Raw genomic sequence first — 17,633 nt, 5'->3', positions numbered from 1 at the left:
TTTTGACTGATATACAAAAAATTATTCTTTTTCAATGTCGCCTCCAAAAAATCTGAAAAACAAACAACACTTCTTATTCACAGCTGCACACATACTCCCAAAAGAGGGATAACAATTGGTTTTGGTGACTCTGCGACCTTTCCCTTTGCGCCACAATCAACCTTTGGTCCAAAAAAGAAAAAGTCAAAACTCAAGGCTAAGTTTTCACACATGGACTGTGCAGGTAATGGCTAACTGGGGGAATTATTTGACCTTGCATGGATCTGCTCTCCGAGCACTTGATGGATACCTGATTACTCGTTAGCTTAAAGGGAGAATGCATATCATCGCTGATGATGCATCCTGAAGCGATGTACATGATTTGTTCCCTCATATATGTGCTAATAGCTCCACTGATCCAAACCTTGGGGAAATTATTCTCCTCACCATTGCATTTCAGCATTTCAAGTACGGCTGACTGGCCCGAGGGGGGGAGCAAATTACAACCTAAAACAGGAAAATGTAACATCGCTTTGCAGAAAGAAATTCCAAGGCCTAGTTTGATATATTTGTCTGAGATGAGACCCTCTCATCTAAAATGTAGCGATCTAAATGTGAGAAAAAGCTTAGTATGTTTTACAGGACGTGTTGTTATCGTAATGAGTTTTCCCTGGGAGGAAATGTATCTCATTCACTTGTCATTGTTTCATGGTTATATTTAGTTACACTGCTCTGAATGGAGCTCATCACAGGGTTTCATCATTTTCCCACCACTGTGTAAATAGTTTCATTAATTTAACACAACATGTGGCCCCACATTTCTACTTCAATGATTGTCCGTGTTCTTCAAGCGATAACCTTTAATAAAACTGAACTTCTTAATGTGTTTACATTAACACTGGACCAGGAGACTACGTGAGATATAGATCGTGTCAGCTGTGGTGACTAATCAACACAATAACTCCCACAGTTTCAGCCCTGTAACTTTCAGCTCATTAATGAGGTTTTACGGGTATCGACTTACTTGTGTTCCATTCTTTCTATTCCAAGCCAGTGAAGCATCAAAATCATTTTGAAACTGCAATTAAGTTTAGGTAAAAAAAAAGAAAAAGAAAAGTGTCATTGTGTTGCTTTAAGACATGAACTTGATTTTGTAGAGAATAACACTTGACTAGAATGTGTCTCAAATCACCTCCAGGAATTTAGTGAATTAGATTTCAATCCTTTCCTAATGCAACTTGAGTGTTTCTCTGCCTGGTTTCTTCAGCGTTAATCTCTATTCAGAATTAATTTGATTGCTCAAGGTGCATGACAACACAAATTTAGTCAACAGTGAGCTGCGTAGATGGATGAACATGTGGACAAAGTATAGTTATTACCTTTGCAGACAGTCAGGCAGAATAATTAAAGTATCACAGTTTGCCTCTGTGTTAGCTCTCCAACAAAGTTCGGAGGTCATCAAAATCAATCGGCTCTTTTATTTTTGTTGTGTGAATATTCTTCACTAGCTGAGATCAGTGTGTGGGTCAGAAACAAACAGTGGGCTCCTCTTTGCAGTACACAAATTATAATCGACAGATGAGGGATTCATCTTTAATTCTTTGTATCTTAATCTGATGCTTAATTACTTTCATTTCCTGGTGGATAATGTTGAGATAATCATTTAAATCAAACCAGTCTGTAGCTACATAATTAGTCTGAGTCCTAATTGTCTGTTACAAAATGATTTATTTGGGCAAAACATTTTGTTGAAAAGAACCCCAAGGTCCCTTTTTATGTCTTGTGTTATTGCGCCTTTATTTTCATAGCTGCTTATACTCTCCAATTTCCTCCTTTTATCTGAAGCCCAGCCTTTGCCGGGGTTCTGAGGCATATAATAAACACCTCAAAGGCCTTCATGGCCTGGCTACATACTAACCATCTCAATGCCCCATAAAATGAGATCTGTGCCCTTATTTGTACCAAGGTCCTATAGATCCATCTCTCCCAGAATTAGAGAAAAGGGCCACAAGGCTGGCAGATCTCATCCATGGGCAAGAGGTTCAATTACTTCAGTTGTCATGGAGCAATAAATGACAAATTAAGTGGCTGGCACCGAACACTGCTTGAAGGAGGCTTTATCAGAATACTAATGTCAGCTGTGTGTGACAGCAGCTAAAGAGAGAAAGAAAAAGAGGGTGAAGCCCCAAGTTTGGCAAAGGAAAAACAGACAAGCTATTTCTAAGCAGGATATATTCTCCCCTTCTTGATCTTTATCATTTATAACTATTAGGCCTGTTGGCCTTTGCTGTTAGGAGGACAGTGCAGGTGGAGTTAATTGCTTTTTAAAAGAACATCTCATTGTTATTTATTAGCACAATACAAACAGCTGCTTGTATTCTTCACATGTATTTATTTAGATGAAGCCCCTCTCCTGTTATATGCTTTTCAGCGCTCCGTGATCTTTGCTACAACAGACTGGAACAGGCATTGTAATCCTTTAATTAATAGACTATGCACACAGAATTTAGACACTGGCTAATGAAAGTGCCCTGTTGTGCCAGTCTTCATCACATTAAAAAGCTTGAAGTCGATAGCCACACTAGAGGCCCATGTGAGACTTTAATGCTCATTACACACAAGGAAAGAAAATCAGGGGATGAAAAATGGAAACATTCCGCAGCTCTCAGATCCTCACACAACAGGGACGAGACGCAGCGTGAAAAGTTCACAATGTCAGACTTAAAGTCTTAAAGAACTTAAAGAAGTTTGAACATCTTTATCCCTTCAAAGGTAACGTATTACTGAGTGAAACAGAACAAATGTAGAGGACTAGAGGGGTCTTCACCTACACCTCCATAAACCGCCTCTTTAAATCATTCTTAGATAAAGGAGAAATAAACAAATCCTGACTCAACCACAGTCCTAAGAAATATAAACTACAGGTATAAATATAAGTGTCTATGTTTTGGACTACTTTGACCTGAACACCCATCTTGTATGCAGGTATGAACTGATTAAACAAATGGGTGAATACACCTGCAAGTTCAATATATTTAGTCTTTATAAAGCTTGTAAGATTTTCATGAAGAGAAAAGAGAAAAACTATTCGGTTTTTAGCAAAAAGTAATGGATGATAAATGAGATTTATAAAGTATAAAGGCACTAAGAGGAGCACTTACCTCCGCCAAGGCCCAACAGTCTCCTGAAATTCACTCAAGCTGAACACACTCATAGGTGTCACTTCCCAAATTTTCATTTCATTTGGATTCATGAAATATCTGGGAAAGTGTTAAAAACATTTTATTTCCTGGATCCTTCTCCTGATCCGAATCCATACCAGTGTAGTTTTTGTCCAATGCTGCAAACTGACAGACAAAAAAACAACATCAAAACAAACGCAGATGAAACTATCACTTCCTTGCATATGCAATAAATAACAGGACACATGGTAAGAGCTTTGAACACGTATATTTAATTTCATATTTTTCTTTAAAGCTACTTGGGGGCAGTAACGCAAGCTGCAAACACACTGATGACACATTATTACATCATAGAGTTGTTGCCATTAGCTATAACATGTGACACACCAAACAGGAATGAAGTCACATTCATTTGGAGTTGTGGTTCTGACCACTAAACAAATGTCCGAGTTAGAGCCTCCGGGGTTCCTGCGCTCTTACTCTGCCTGGCCCCAAGGTGTAGAGTGGGCAGAAAGTCCGGATGTGAGAACACAGCAGGAGATCCTCCGCAGGATTTACCCTGAGCAAGTGGAGGGGTTGATGACGTTTCATACACAGAACAGACACAAAAATTAAAATTAACAAAACAAAACAAATATCTCAGTGTTAAAAAGCAGAGCCACCCATGAAGAAGACACAGACGAAGATGTCAAGAGAGTTTGTGGTGATAGGAGCCGCCTCCACACTCAACATGATGTAAAGAAAACTCAAGTGATCTCCGCAGCAAATTAGTAAGATGTGTCCTGCCTCTGTCTGCTGCTCCACCCCTCGTGTGAACACTCCAGAGATTTCTTTGTTGCTGTGAAAGCATCTGAGCAGAGAATCTCCAGCTACATTGTTTATGTGTAAAAGGCAAACTCTGGAGAAAGTCTGGAACCAATTCTACAGAGTTCCTCCGGAGGTCATGTCTGAAAACAGCTTAGGTTTGCACTACAATGAGCTGTCGAGCTGAGGTGAAGTGTAATATTGGACGCCGTCTCTCTGTGGAGTCATCACTACGAGGTAGTCCTCATTACTTGGACATCCTCATTTGATCCACTTTTAATACAAAAATCTGGATCAAAGCAGCTTTAACTCAGCTCCAGGCTTAAGGTTGTACTGACAAATCAGCCGACCTATTCCGCCGCCCCCCCTCTGACGCCAGCAGCATGCCTAAAAATAAGCATTTCAAACCACAGCAGTGGCGGAAGTTTCTCAATTAATGTGATTGCTGAGCAAAGTAGATAGTCAACCCTTAATCTGCTTGTTGTTTATTCCCCATTGTGAGCACCACCAGATAATCAAACTGAAATCAAACTGAACCATTAGATCTTGTGTTCAGTTACATTTACTGTCTCCAATCCTGCCAGGATTAAAGCACAAATGCAGGTTTGTGCTTTCGCCCAGAAAACCCAGACTCATCTCATATAACACTGCAGGATACAGACAGACCCCGCCGACATCAGTTCTGCCTCAGTATCCTTCACCATATCAATGAATTTAAATATATGTTGTTCAGAAAACCTCGAGGTTGCTGACCTCCACTCCCCTGTTCCCTTCATTCTCCGCTCGTTCTTTACATGATTTATTACTGATACATTGTGCCGGGTACATTGCACCGTGTTAGGCAGACAGACGATGTAACTGAGTCATGCTGCAGCAGTTTTGTCAGAGCAACAGAACGTTTGCACTGGGACTGTGAACTTCCATCCCCCAAGGTGACCTCCAGGGAGACGCTGTCAGGCTACCCAAGGTGACAGCTGAGCATCTAATGTCCACACAACACACGGGGAATGTTCTGCAGCAAAATAAAGGAAGGCGGCCCACGGATGAGATTCATTCATCTTAATAAAGTGGACCATCAAACTGATGTGGCTGCAGAGGTGCTGGTTAGACAGAGGAAGGAAGAAATGTGGGGGGGCAGAGAGAGGAGGGGAGTGAAGCAGACGGGGAAGGCTTAAACAAAACGTAGTTACTCCCAGCTTCAGCCACACAGGTTTTACCTGTTGGTAACATCCTAGCAAAAAAACTCAATTTGTCGAAATGCACAAAATAATGTAACTCCCAAATGCTTGGCTGCACAATTATTCTTTTAAGCAAAAATCTGTCACACTTTCATTTAAAAAGAGCAAGAAACATGTTGTGCTGCTGCACATTATTGGCTGACATATTGTAGCACAGCAGTGATTCAAAGTGTTGTCACTGCAGGAAGACAGTTATGGTCCAGTTTTAAACACCCACTGTCTGTGAGGTCTTTCCCATAAGACATCTTCTGGCATACAGGGAACGATGCATTTTATGTTGCCAGCAGTTTGTTGGTAATAAATACTCGGCAGTTAGCACAAGCAGTGGACAAAAAAAGGAGAATAGCACCTCAGACAGAAGACAGAAAAAACAAGAATAAGATGTTGACGTTGGATATAGAATACTAATAAGGAGAAACACCTGTGCAAGTGGGTGTTTTTTTGGCCCCTAAGAACAAAGCACATATGAGAGCAGAAACAAAAACTTTGAGAGGAAAAGGTTAAAAATTCAGAAAATGCAACAAATACCAGCACACAAAAGGGAAAACACACTGGACAAGAGTTTGCTACAACGGCAATATTCCAGGAATTAAATGTGGTAATATATATGCACACATGAGAATAACTCAAAGAATAAACAAAGTTCTGCATTTATGATCACTCAGCTTCACCTTCAGACAAAATTATATTCATTTCAAAATGCTATAATTACCATGGGGCTTAGTGGAGATAAGACTCTTCTCCCTGTTGACGGCACCACACTGTGAAAGGCCAGTCAAATCTGGACTGTGATCAGCTGAGATGACCCCCGCCCTGACATATCTGAAGACATCAGAGCAATTTTTTCAAGCCAACATTATTTGTATTTGTTTTGGTATTTGTTGCACTAGTGCAGTAGCTGTTCTAAACATGGCTGTTTGCTTGGCCCCGTGGTGATGGTGGTTGCAGATATATTTCTGAAACTGTAAAAGGTCTCAGAACTCAAAAACCCTAAAGCTGTTCATCACTTCTGTTCATTCTTACATTCTTGTGCTTTGTCCTCAGGAGCCACTGTAGTTTCTTCTTAAAACACTGATGCATGAGATAAAGGCTCGAGCAGCTGCTTCCACCTCTATTTCTGTTAAGACTGATCTGATGACCTGAAAGAAAGCACCTCACACATGGATGTCTCCATCTTGGTGCTGAATGATATGTGTGGAACTAGTAGGAAAGCACTTTGAGGCTATCCATGGTGACCAAAGCTACTTCACAGTGAAAGCTTTTTCAGGGGTTTGCCATGAGTGGAAAGTGAAAAGCTTTTGGCACAAAGAGAGCTGCAGCACAAAGTATTCAGGTAACTGAAGTGTGCAGTGGTAGAGATAGAAGTAGTTCACCTGCACAAGGGCTCTGACGGAGCCTAAACCGTTGGTTAAGGGAATCTGTGGCTCTAAATCTAGTCAAGCATAACTTACACGTATACACTCAACAAACTCACCTATAATTGGTGCTACAGATTTCCAATCTGTGTGTTGGGTCATGCTGTGGTTGAGGGGGTAGGGGCATCTTCAGATTTAACACTATATTGCCATGTTTTGCAGCACAACCGCTTTATACAGCAAGATAAATAATATGAACCGTTCTCTAATAGTGCTGTTTGTGCTCCTTGAGCCCTGCGGTCAATTAAAATGATAGAATATGATAATAATAATATTGTTGTGTGTGCCACGCATTTTTTCTCAACCAATTAACAATCAGAGTAATTTCTGTTAATAACCGTCTTTATTATTTAATTTACTACATTAAATCTCCACATTAAACTCTGGCCTGACTATATAAAACCATTACCCAGCAGCCTTATTTACAGTGTAATTGTGGTTCCTATGTGCTTTTGCATAAAAAATAATATTTTAACAGACTGACCTCTAAAATGCAAGATGTCTGTACTACATAGTGTGTGTGTGTGTGTGTGTGTGTGTGTGTGTGTGTGTGTGTGTGTGTGTGTGTGTGTGTGTGTCTAGCTCATTGCATGACCTCACATGTCAAGCAGAGGGAGACAGGTTATTTAGAGTGTCCATGGTGTGATAGTGCCACTCACAGTATAATGGTAAAACAGTTATTCGCCGCCATAGGGATGCAATAGCAGTAACCACACGGCCAACATGTCCTTCTATGTCCCAGGCTTCCAGGGAAGCAGAGGACCAATGACATCGAATGAATATTAATCTTGCAGATCAGTTATGTGGAGATGACAGTTTGAAACTACTAAAAGTGGGGCAACGCGCTGTCATCAACAGCGGCCCCTTTTTTTTGACAGGGAGAAGAATGACAAGCTAACGTATGGTTTCACACAGCATCCATTGTATCACAGCGTCGGCCTGGCGAGTCGTTTATTAGCCTTCTGCAATATTCACATCTCATCACGGCAGATGAAGCTTTGCTCGGGCCTTGGCCTTCTTTAATATCAAGCCGGCCCTCCTGGTGCACATCGCTCTTCTGTGGAAATATCACGAGAGGCCAACAGCTGGCTGCAGTTCATCTCACGTCGCCTCACATATTCACCAGCATCAATATTGGGCAAGTCTGTTCAAGTTCAGAGGCTTTTTCAGACTCTAGCACTTAAACAGATGGCTGTCTTCTAGGCCCCTCCTGAAGGAAACCGAACAGGGATTAACAAAGTCTGATATTTGCTCTCCTGTAGTTCATTGTGATGATTATATTGTGAGTAGATCGTACAGTTGTTTCCTCGTAGATGCGTTGGTTCTTAAACCAATCATCAGGAGAGACATCAAATCTAAAACAGGAAAATTGTGAGTGTGTGTGTGTGTGTGTGTGTTCTTAAGTTTTAATATCTGAGTATAAACTAAAGGAGATATCCACATAATGACAGAGCATTTAAAATATCATGTGGCATGCACAGATGCGTGTGAGCACACAGACACACATGCAATCTTCCACAGTGTCAAGAGTTAGACATACAGCCCATTCTTTAGAGTTATCACCATGGAAACTGGACAGGAGTGAAAAGCCTGTTCTGCGGTGGATGGAGCAATGGCTCGACAACATCCAGGGTCCTACTCTATGAAATTTATATGAGATGGTTTACCACGGCGTATAAACTACCTCTCGACTCCTCTGAAATACAAAACGTGCAGTTAAGCCTGAGTTGTCAGAAGAGGTCATGCTATCAAAAGAAATGGGACAGTGACAACAGTAATGGAAAATTCCTCAGCTGCACTCTTCAGTTATACATCAGTAGCCAAACTGGTTGTTGTGTTGAAACCGTCCCGAGCTCTGGTTGAATGGCAGGATTAAAGGTATTACCTGAGTTCTTTCATGCTTCAAGGAGTCCGCTTTTTCAGTACATCCAGTGTATCCTGGCTGGTAACACTTTTTTTGGCTCCTGCTGCAGTCACCAAAATCTGACAAAAATCTACTGTAGTCATGGCACTTCTCTATTTGGTGCTACCTTCCAGACTGTGTGGGCCAAACTTCACATTTAATTGCTACTTTATCTCTGCACTATTTCTGTACGACTTGCAATGTGAAAAATATTGCTCCTGCATTTGCGTTTCAAAATATGATATTCTGTTGAACAAGTTGCTCATTTAGTGAAAAAATAGGACAGATATAGCATTACTGCCCGTCCTTAAAATTCTGTATTCTAATGGGTGGTCAGCCCGCAGCCACCGAAGTCGCCCCCTCTTCTCAAACACTGAGCTCTGAAGCAAAATCATCCTCTGCATAGTGTTTACATCATTTAATTAGTCTCCAAACCCCCACGCATAAAAAACAGGCATATGCACATGATACCAGCACACAGGACGCAATGTAAAAGTGAAATCACAAGGGAGCATTTCTGCACAGTGTGCAAAACAGCAGTCCTGCGAACAAAGGCCCGTGATGAGCGCAAACTCGATCGTCCCTACACGCTAACGACTGCTAAACACTCACTTGACAAGTTGGCTATTGAGACTTTGGAGGGGGGGACAGTGACTGATGTTTCCACTGGTCACTTGGAATAGAGGGGGGAGATTGATAAGTTCATGACCTGAGATAGAAAGAGTCCATAGAAAACCTAGCACATTTTTTAATCATTATTTATTTAGCTGTGGGACTTATGAATCCCTTCTTTGTATGAGTCAGCATCTTTGACCTCCATAAAATGACTGAACTTGTATGATGGAGGTCTCTTCCAGGCTCCCTCTGCCGAAGGTGCGCCCTCCTCTAGCGTTGCCATGTCCTCATGGACCTCCTCAGGTGAGAAGCCCTTGAGAGCAAAGTAGCGCTTGACTGCACGAATGCCGATGAACATTTTCTCAGACAGCGCTGACTTGAAATTTTCAATTACCTGAAAAAATAGAAATACCACTAAAAGTTATTAACTTTAAACTTTCTGCAGAATCACTCATAGAGTTGAAGTGCACATGCAGCATGTAACCAGAGATCTATAACTCATCTCCTTCTACTTCAGACTACCAACTTATCAATCACGCCTCGTGCTGACCTTTGATTGGCTGTTTGGTCTGATCACTGATGTGCATAATCTCTTGTTACATACATTAGTTCAGTTGGCTTAACATGTAATCAAACCACACTCTATCTGTTGTTATAATTTATATATCCAGGAGTCAGAATAGTTATTAAAGATTAAATTAAATTTTCATGCAAAAATGCTTAAAAAGAATGAGACACTGTCTCTACATTTAATACTCGTAGTGGATATCTGTAATTCACTTCTTCCTTGACAAAAGGAACATTTGAGATTTCCATAATGCCATTCTTCCCACGACAAATGACATAACTCTTTTTCATTCATGTCTATTGGGATTTCAATTTCATTCTTCTGCAATACACATACTAAACTTCTTCCATTCATCATGAAAAACCATCCCAGATATCCACAATGTGATTTTGAATATCACATTATATGTTGTGAGCAGAACAAAAAACGTCATTATAGATATTCACAATTTATTTTATGACTGGTTTAAAATGTTTTAATTTATAATAATAAAGAAACAAAGCAATTGTTGATATATTTACAAATGAATTGCATATCCAGTGGAGCAATTAAATGTTAAACTGACCACAATAAAATTGTAGATTTTTAAATGTAATTTCTGCTAATTAAAATGTGATGTCCGTAATTGTCATTCTGACAATAAATAGTATATTTTTGGCGCAAAGAAATGCTATTATGGAGGTCAAGATACTTTTGGTAAGACTCTGAACGTTTCTATGATAAAATGGTGCCCTGTCCATCTGTCTACAGACATCTAAAATACATTGTTGTGCTCTCAGCTCTGGATCAGACAGATGATCCCACCATCACGCCCTGTCAGTCTTTGAAACATCCCTGCAAAATATCCTTGACAGGGCCATTTGAGAAATGGAAAAGAGGATTTCCAAGAAGAACATGCAACCAATGACGGTCATGACCAGTCCGCCACCCATCGAGTGTAATGCTGGATGGAGACAGGTCTGGAAAAGGTTGTCCTTCCTCTTGGAAAATCTGTTTCTCAATTTCTCAAATGGTGCTCTCAGGGATTTGCCCTCTGCTTGTTTCTGCTGCCTCTGTGTCAGATGAAATTCTTCCTGCAAAACCAATGATGGTCAAGAAATGTCCAAATGGAACAGACCTGTCCACTGAGTGTAAACACAAGGAAGGTTTCCCTGTGTTGCATTAATCAACAGTAACAGCCCTGGTAACTGATGTGTCCTAAGTTTCTTCCCCACATTGTCACTAGTACAGACCTCCCACTATTCGCACCAGAAAGGAATGTGTTGATTTTAGCTCATGAAAAATCAATGACAAATATACATGGATGCCTTTGGTAGAATTTTGAAACAGAAGAAACTGAAGACTGATCTTTTAGGTACGTACGTAGGTAGGTAGGTAGGTCGGCTGGTTCACCCTTATAAAGCAATTAAAACTGGCTCTGTTTGTCTTTTAGGATTTTCCAGCTGTTCACCAAGTCTCTTTTCAGATCTTAATTTTATGCCTCTGCCTCTGCGTCTGCAACAGTCAGTGGGCGTTATGTTTTCAGGTTGTTTGTCCCATTTTTGTGAACATCTTATCTCAAGAAAACCTTGAGGGAATGTCTTCAAATTTGATACGAATATTCGTATCAAATTTGAATATTCCCTTGGACTCACTGATCAACATATTATATTTTGGTGGTCAAACGTCACGGTCACGGGGCCTGTTTTTGGCTTCTTAAATGTGATATCTCCAGCCGCGGGGGTCTCCGAATGATGGAAAAGCGACCCTCAGTCTTCAATTGGCTCAGCCACCGAAGTCACAGTCACGAGTCAGAGTGTGTGTGTTTTGTATTTATTTTTAAGTATAGTGTAAACCTTTGTTAACAGTTCATATATTATTCATAGTTTTAAGTTAAAAACTGTTTTGTATTTATTTATATTTATAATCTACTTTAAACAGTTCATATTTTTGGCCATAAAAAAAGCCTTTCTTAAATGTCGTCAAGCGTCGTTTTGTGCACTTTTTTTTCTTTTTTTTTTTAAAGTATCGGTTCAGACAATGTTTAGGCACCGGTATCGTTTTAAAAGTAGCGGTTAAGAAACGGTATCGGAAAAAAACAAAACGATACCCATCCCTAACTGAGACCATATGAACCTGGAAAAATATATGTAGAAATATGTGCCAAATAACAGTTTACCAGTCTAGTTGCTTATAGGCGGGTATTTGGATCTTTAGCTGAAACAAGTCACAGTTTGTGGTTCAATACCTTACTAAATGTACCTAATTTGTAATATTTAAATACTCCAGGAAGCTTCTGTTAGATGGTGTTTTTGAAGTTTCTTAAATTACTTTGAAGACTATTCAACTGGTCTAGTTAGGGAAAGAGACTTTATCAGAGTCCTATTCAACAAGAAAACAGCAGAGGCTATTCTTTCAGATCAGCTGAAAAGCCCCACTATCAGACCCTTGTTGCTTAACGCTGTGTCTGCAGGAGCATACCAAAACTTTGGGTCAGACTAAATGGACTTAAACTTTAGGATAATGCAGGAAAAACAAGCAAAATGTCACATCTACTGTGATAAGAGTTGATGTTGAATAATGCTCAGGATAGTTTTTTTATCCATCCACGACAAAGGTGGATTGTGACATGCTTCATTTCACTGTCATTAAAATAAGAGATCATTTCATTTGTCATTCAAACATCAATTTCTACTTCTTTTTGATTATTCATATCATACCTGCACTTGGGTGTATAAGTGTATGAGTCTGAAAACAACTTGTGGTATGGCTTACATGCTATATCAACTGAGTGACTGGATTTGGATTCTCGCTTTAGAAGAGAAGAACTGATCAAAAGTGATTTCTTGGCCAGTTCAAGGCCATAGTAAAAAATTATTCCATTTTCGTCTGTAAATCAGATTTCATCTGTTCATGAAACTATATTTCAAAAAAAATAATACCAACATAAGCTTCTGGCAGTTGTACTATACGAACAAAAACCCCTCACAGTTTATATTCCATGTTGCATGTTGTACACTGTGGGCATGTTAGCACAACATCTGTCCTACTGTCAAATTGGATTACCTTTGTTCCTCCTCTGAATGAAAAAAAAAGCCTATACTGTAGATTTATTGTTCTTGTTAAAAAGATTAGTGGGTTTGCATCAAGGACAGCTATATTTAGTCCTACCGCGATGCAAGTCACAGAGTAAAAGAAGTGCAATGTTTGTTACGTAAATCACCAATGAAGCCATGAATAAAAATGAAAGAGCATTACACCACTCTGTGATACCATCACCCGCCCAAGTAAACAACTGTGACCTCAGAAGTGACATATTTTAATTTTTTTCAGGAATGAGCCATTTAATGGTTGTTTTGACAAGCAGCATCAGCAAATAGTGTGTGTGTGTGTGTGTGTGTGTGTGTGTGTAAGTGTGTGTCTGTGGGTGTGTGGGTGTACTCAGGACTTTGTGGGGCGATAATGAACAAAACACTGCAGCACAAACACATCTTTTCACCGTATGCCTCCTGTTCGCTGAATATGGATTAATCAATGCATCTGTATTACTTGGCTTCTATACTCAGGTTACTTAAATCAACATATATCAGGAGAGGCTCCCTTGTAAATTGTCCATCCAGTAAATAACTGTAAATCTAGGTAGGCGTTGCCAACATTGATGAGCAGAAAATGGGATGAGCAGCATTAGGGGACGATAAATCCTCACATCTGAAGGATTATGGCTATTTTGACGAATGCAAAATGCTTTTCAAATAGAAATGTAATTACATGGTGAATATTAAAGTCAGCCAAAGATGATCTTTTTGGAATTCCAACATAGACCATATTACAATGAAAGACTTTAAGTTGCCTTTCAGATATATTTTTTATGCCGACCTTTTTTCTCTCTGCTGATTACTTCTTAAACCTCACTGCTCTCTGTAATATTTGTTGTATGGTTTATTAATTATTATCTTTTATTGTGCAAAAATCCTTCCTAGGTTTTCACGCACATTCAAAGCATTAGTATTAATGAATATGTACAATACTCAAATCTTAATTTGTGCTGTAGCCACAATATCTTCTACATAATTTAATTAATCCATGCTAGTTTTTTCATGCTAATCAACTACCAGGGAAGGGGGTCTTATGTGTGGCCGTTGCCGTTCAGCCTCCATGGTGTGTGTGTAGCTTAATAGACAGTGTTGATAATAGAGGCTTGTCTGGGCTCCCCCGCCGCAGCGTTGACCACTGAGTGAATTATCCTGCTGACAGGGAGCAGCAGCACAGCTCGGGCCGAGGATGTTGTTAATATGCCAATGAGAGCTCGGGCCTCCCGTGCCAGTCTCAGGCATGTTGGCATGGTGCAGCTGCCTATCACCTAATTGGGAATCATTTAGCTGCAGCTTGACCTACATTCAGAGCAGTGCAAAGTGGGGGGGCACATATGCAAATGTTTGGCTCAGGAATTAGCATTAATTGCTTTGTGCTGTGTCACATGAGTTTCTATTATTGTCTTCCTCTACATCTGCAGCAAAGTGCATTAGAGTGGGCCAGGCGAGTGCTTTGTTGAAGAACTGGCCCTTTCATTATAAAATTTCAATAGATATTTTTTTTGAAGGTTTCTATTATTGGCACATGAAGCAATAAATCTACTTAACGGTCTCATTTATACTCTAAATGTATTTTGACATGCTTAAGGTTCTATGTCGTTGTGCTGACGTCTCATGTTCTCATGTGCTGTGAGGTCAGAATGTGGAAAAACATTGACGCTGTTAACACAGTATTTTGTATTTATGTGTTTAAACAACACATTGACACCTCCATCCATTTGCACTATAGCAAAGAGGCATATTTCAGGCATATGAATAATTCAACATGTACTGTATGCCTGTCTATCATAAAAACGTCTGTATAAGCTAAAAAGTGATGTTAGGTGCTAGTGAGAGATGTACATGCACTTTACAAGTTTCAAAAGTGTCATATTTGATAAATTAGCACCAAAAGCTACTATTAAGAGCTGATTGTACAATTATGTTAATTGTTTAAAAGCGATGACATAAGCAGCACAGCAACTTGTCTACTAAAATGTTTCCAGACTTTCCGAGTTGTTAATTTCCCCCTAGTCTCAAATCGGAAAAATTTGAAGCTTATTTCAGTCTATATTATTGGACACAAAATGAGTATTAATTTTCTTTTGTGGAAACAGAGAAATGTATTCCCAAAATGTCTCATGTTTTTACACATTGGTGGTGAATAACTAGACAGGTTTCAGAAATTCTGTGAAATCACCAAATGACTTGTTGTGTGCTGAGCCGGGTTGAGCTGAAATGCTCACTAGAAGTGGTCGGGCATAATTTGTGATATAGCCTTAGGGGCGGGGATTTCAGTGCTTATGTTTTGCTGAGGGCAGACGAGAAGTGTATGACGCCCACACAACCACTACAGGCCAATTTCTGTCTCTATATCCAGCCCGCTGCAATAGATTTTCTCCAAATTGTATCCTTTGCTGATTCCCCCTGCGTTTTATGTTTTTGCAATTTATACTATTCTTTATCACAGTTTTAGCCACTTCATTTTTTTTTGTATTAGCAGCCTATAAAGATCAAAACTGATATGAGATAAAATAACAGGTGACAAACTACAGACCAACTGAGATAATTTCTTATCATTTTAAACGCAACCGATTTTCAGTGATGGTTGACTTTAGCTCAGAGGGAGATGCAACAACAAGGGAAGCATATGATCAAATTTAAATGGGATCTCACCTCAGGTGTAAATGCTTTCTACAACGTAAAAATAAATAAGGTGGAGGAGGAGTGGTTTAGTGTCCCCAGTTTTTTTATTCTCTCTACCTCAGGGTAAATACGTTGAGCTATAGTTTAAACAGTTAACATAAAGCGAGGACAAGATCGGGCCGATGCCAGATGCTTGCTTTATTACTTTGGCCGGTGGCCAGTGACTCACTGAATAATGACTTACACTTGTCAGGAGGAAACAAGGCTATTCTCAGAGAGCCATTGTAATCAAGAGATTTTAATTCATCTCACATTTATCCGGTTGGGTGTTGCACAGCTCGATTGGAAAGGACTTCCTGAGCCATCAAAGTTAAGGAAAGATGGTCATCATGCCTCAGGCGAAATCCAACTGAATGCAGCGTTCAGCCCTTAGCAGCTCTGCTGGCGGCCGTCCAAGCTACGCTAGCCAATGACTCACCTCTCTAAGAGCTCCAACCACAACAGCCAGCATCTCCTCAATATTCCTGATTAAACCTGAATGCTCACTCTGCTCGGGTTGGCCAAAAAGGCTTTTATTCTTTTCTTTTAGTCTATGCCAAGACACAGAACGGATTCGTTTTGGGTTAACTGCTTTAGAAATGCAGATATTTAAATGTTTTATTTTGCTCATCAGAAACAGGAAATAGTTGTGTTGATTTGTGATTTACACTATCACATTTTTTTTTATTTATCTGAATATAATTACTCTCAACTGGATACTTCATCACACTTGTTAAGAGACAAGTTTTTACTCATCCTAATAATTAGTGGACGTTTTTATCTGCAGTGACTGACAATGAGAGAGAAAAGCTGTTTAATATCTGGCACAAAAACACTGGAGGAGGAGATGTTTAATAGTCGGTTGTCTGACTTAAAGATATTAAGATGTTGAAGGAATTTAAAAGTGTTTTTATAATCACTACACCAGACTCATCTGTAATTATAAAGGCTTAAAGCTGCCACATTCATTGATAATATTCAGCCGTACCAGGGCTGCTTTAGGACCCTAACTGATTGTGGCTCCAGCAGTGGTCATGTTGGTCAGTGAAGGTCCACGAGTCAATAAAAGTATTAAAGCAGTTCATTAATTCATAACTATTTTGTTTTCATTGAAATTTGTTTATTCATAAATACATACAGAATGCCATCGTATTATAGTTTCAAGGTTGGGTTGGTTATTTGTTTCTGAAACATTTTTTTATCTCCTCTGCTGAAATCCTCTTCACGTCCTGATAGCCATCAATACATTCAATTTTCTGAAAAAAAGCTGGTGTCTGTGGCCCTGGCAGGACTGTAATAAGCACGACCAGTCCTAAAATGAAATGATTGGCTGGTGAACCTGTCTGTCAGTAACTGTCCTGCCTGCCGGGGTCCACCCTGCCGTGGTCTTACAGCACATTTCCGGAGTTTTCAGCTGTAGAGACATAAACTGCTGAAGCACAGACGACAGCTAGAGGCTAACGAGCGATTCACGGCTTCTTCGGTCAGTTTTTCAAAGTGAAACACTAATCAGAGGTGGATTACGACACGTACAAGTCCTTGACCTTTACTTTGTGTTTGTTTATGAGACATGTATTTAAACACATATGAAAAAAGTCCCACATTTCAAGAGCAGATCACCTGCTACATACAACACGAGATGAGACGTGAACCACACAGCGGGGACATCAGGGTTAAAGTGACCGGAACGATCTGGATTCATGATCCGACATCATTCATTAATTACTGAATAAATGTGATAATTTTTTGTTTGAGTCGACCGAGACGGACAAACACACGCCTGCAGACAGGAGAGAAATTCTTGCTGCAGATTATGACGCAAAACAGTGTTTTAAAAATCATGTTGCAGAGTGTGTGAGTGATAAGAAAACAGCAGAGGAGTAGAGACTCTTGTTGACTGTGCTGGCCGCAGAGCCCCGGCTGCTGCATAAAATCCTAGAGGAAACAATGACGTTTATTTGTTTATTTATTAAATCATACTTCCATTACACTTCTAGTCCTCAGCAGTGAACAGCCGTACAGTCTTTAAGCACAGAGTGAAATGCAAAGGGTCCAGTACAAAAAAAATAAGCAAGGATCTGTGGGAAATCACAGGTCAATTTTTTCTGGTAATGCATCAAGACTGGCTGCTGTGATCAATGCAATGCAAATGTTACATCGTTATGTAACATAAATGCTCTACTGTTCACCTCAT

General features: G+C 39.8%; 1 protein-coding gene across 1 annotated transcript in view; it reads left to right on the top strand.

The window, feature by feature from the left end:
• LOC133002360 (leucine-rich repeat transmembrane neuronal protein 4) overlaps positions 1 to 17,633 on the top strand; it is a 41,637-nt gene that overhangs the window by 21,212 nt on the left and 2,792 nt on the right. The gene's annotated exons all lie outside the window — the stretch shown is intronic.

The sequence above is a fragment of the Limanda limanda genome, chromosome 5, assembly GCF_963576545.1.
Source record: "Limanda limanda chromosome 5, fLimLim1.1, whole genome shotgun sequence".
NCBI lineage: Eukaryota > Metazoa > Chordata > Actinopteri > Pleuronectiformes > Pleuronectidae > Limanda > Limanda limanda.
Note: the sequence above shows the minus strand (reverse complement) of the source record. Positions and strands in the feature narration are given on the sequence as shown.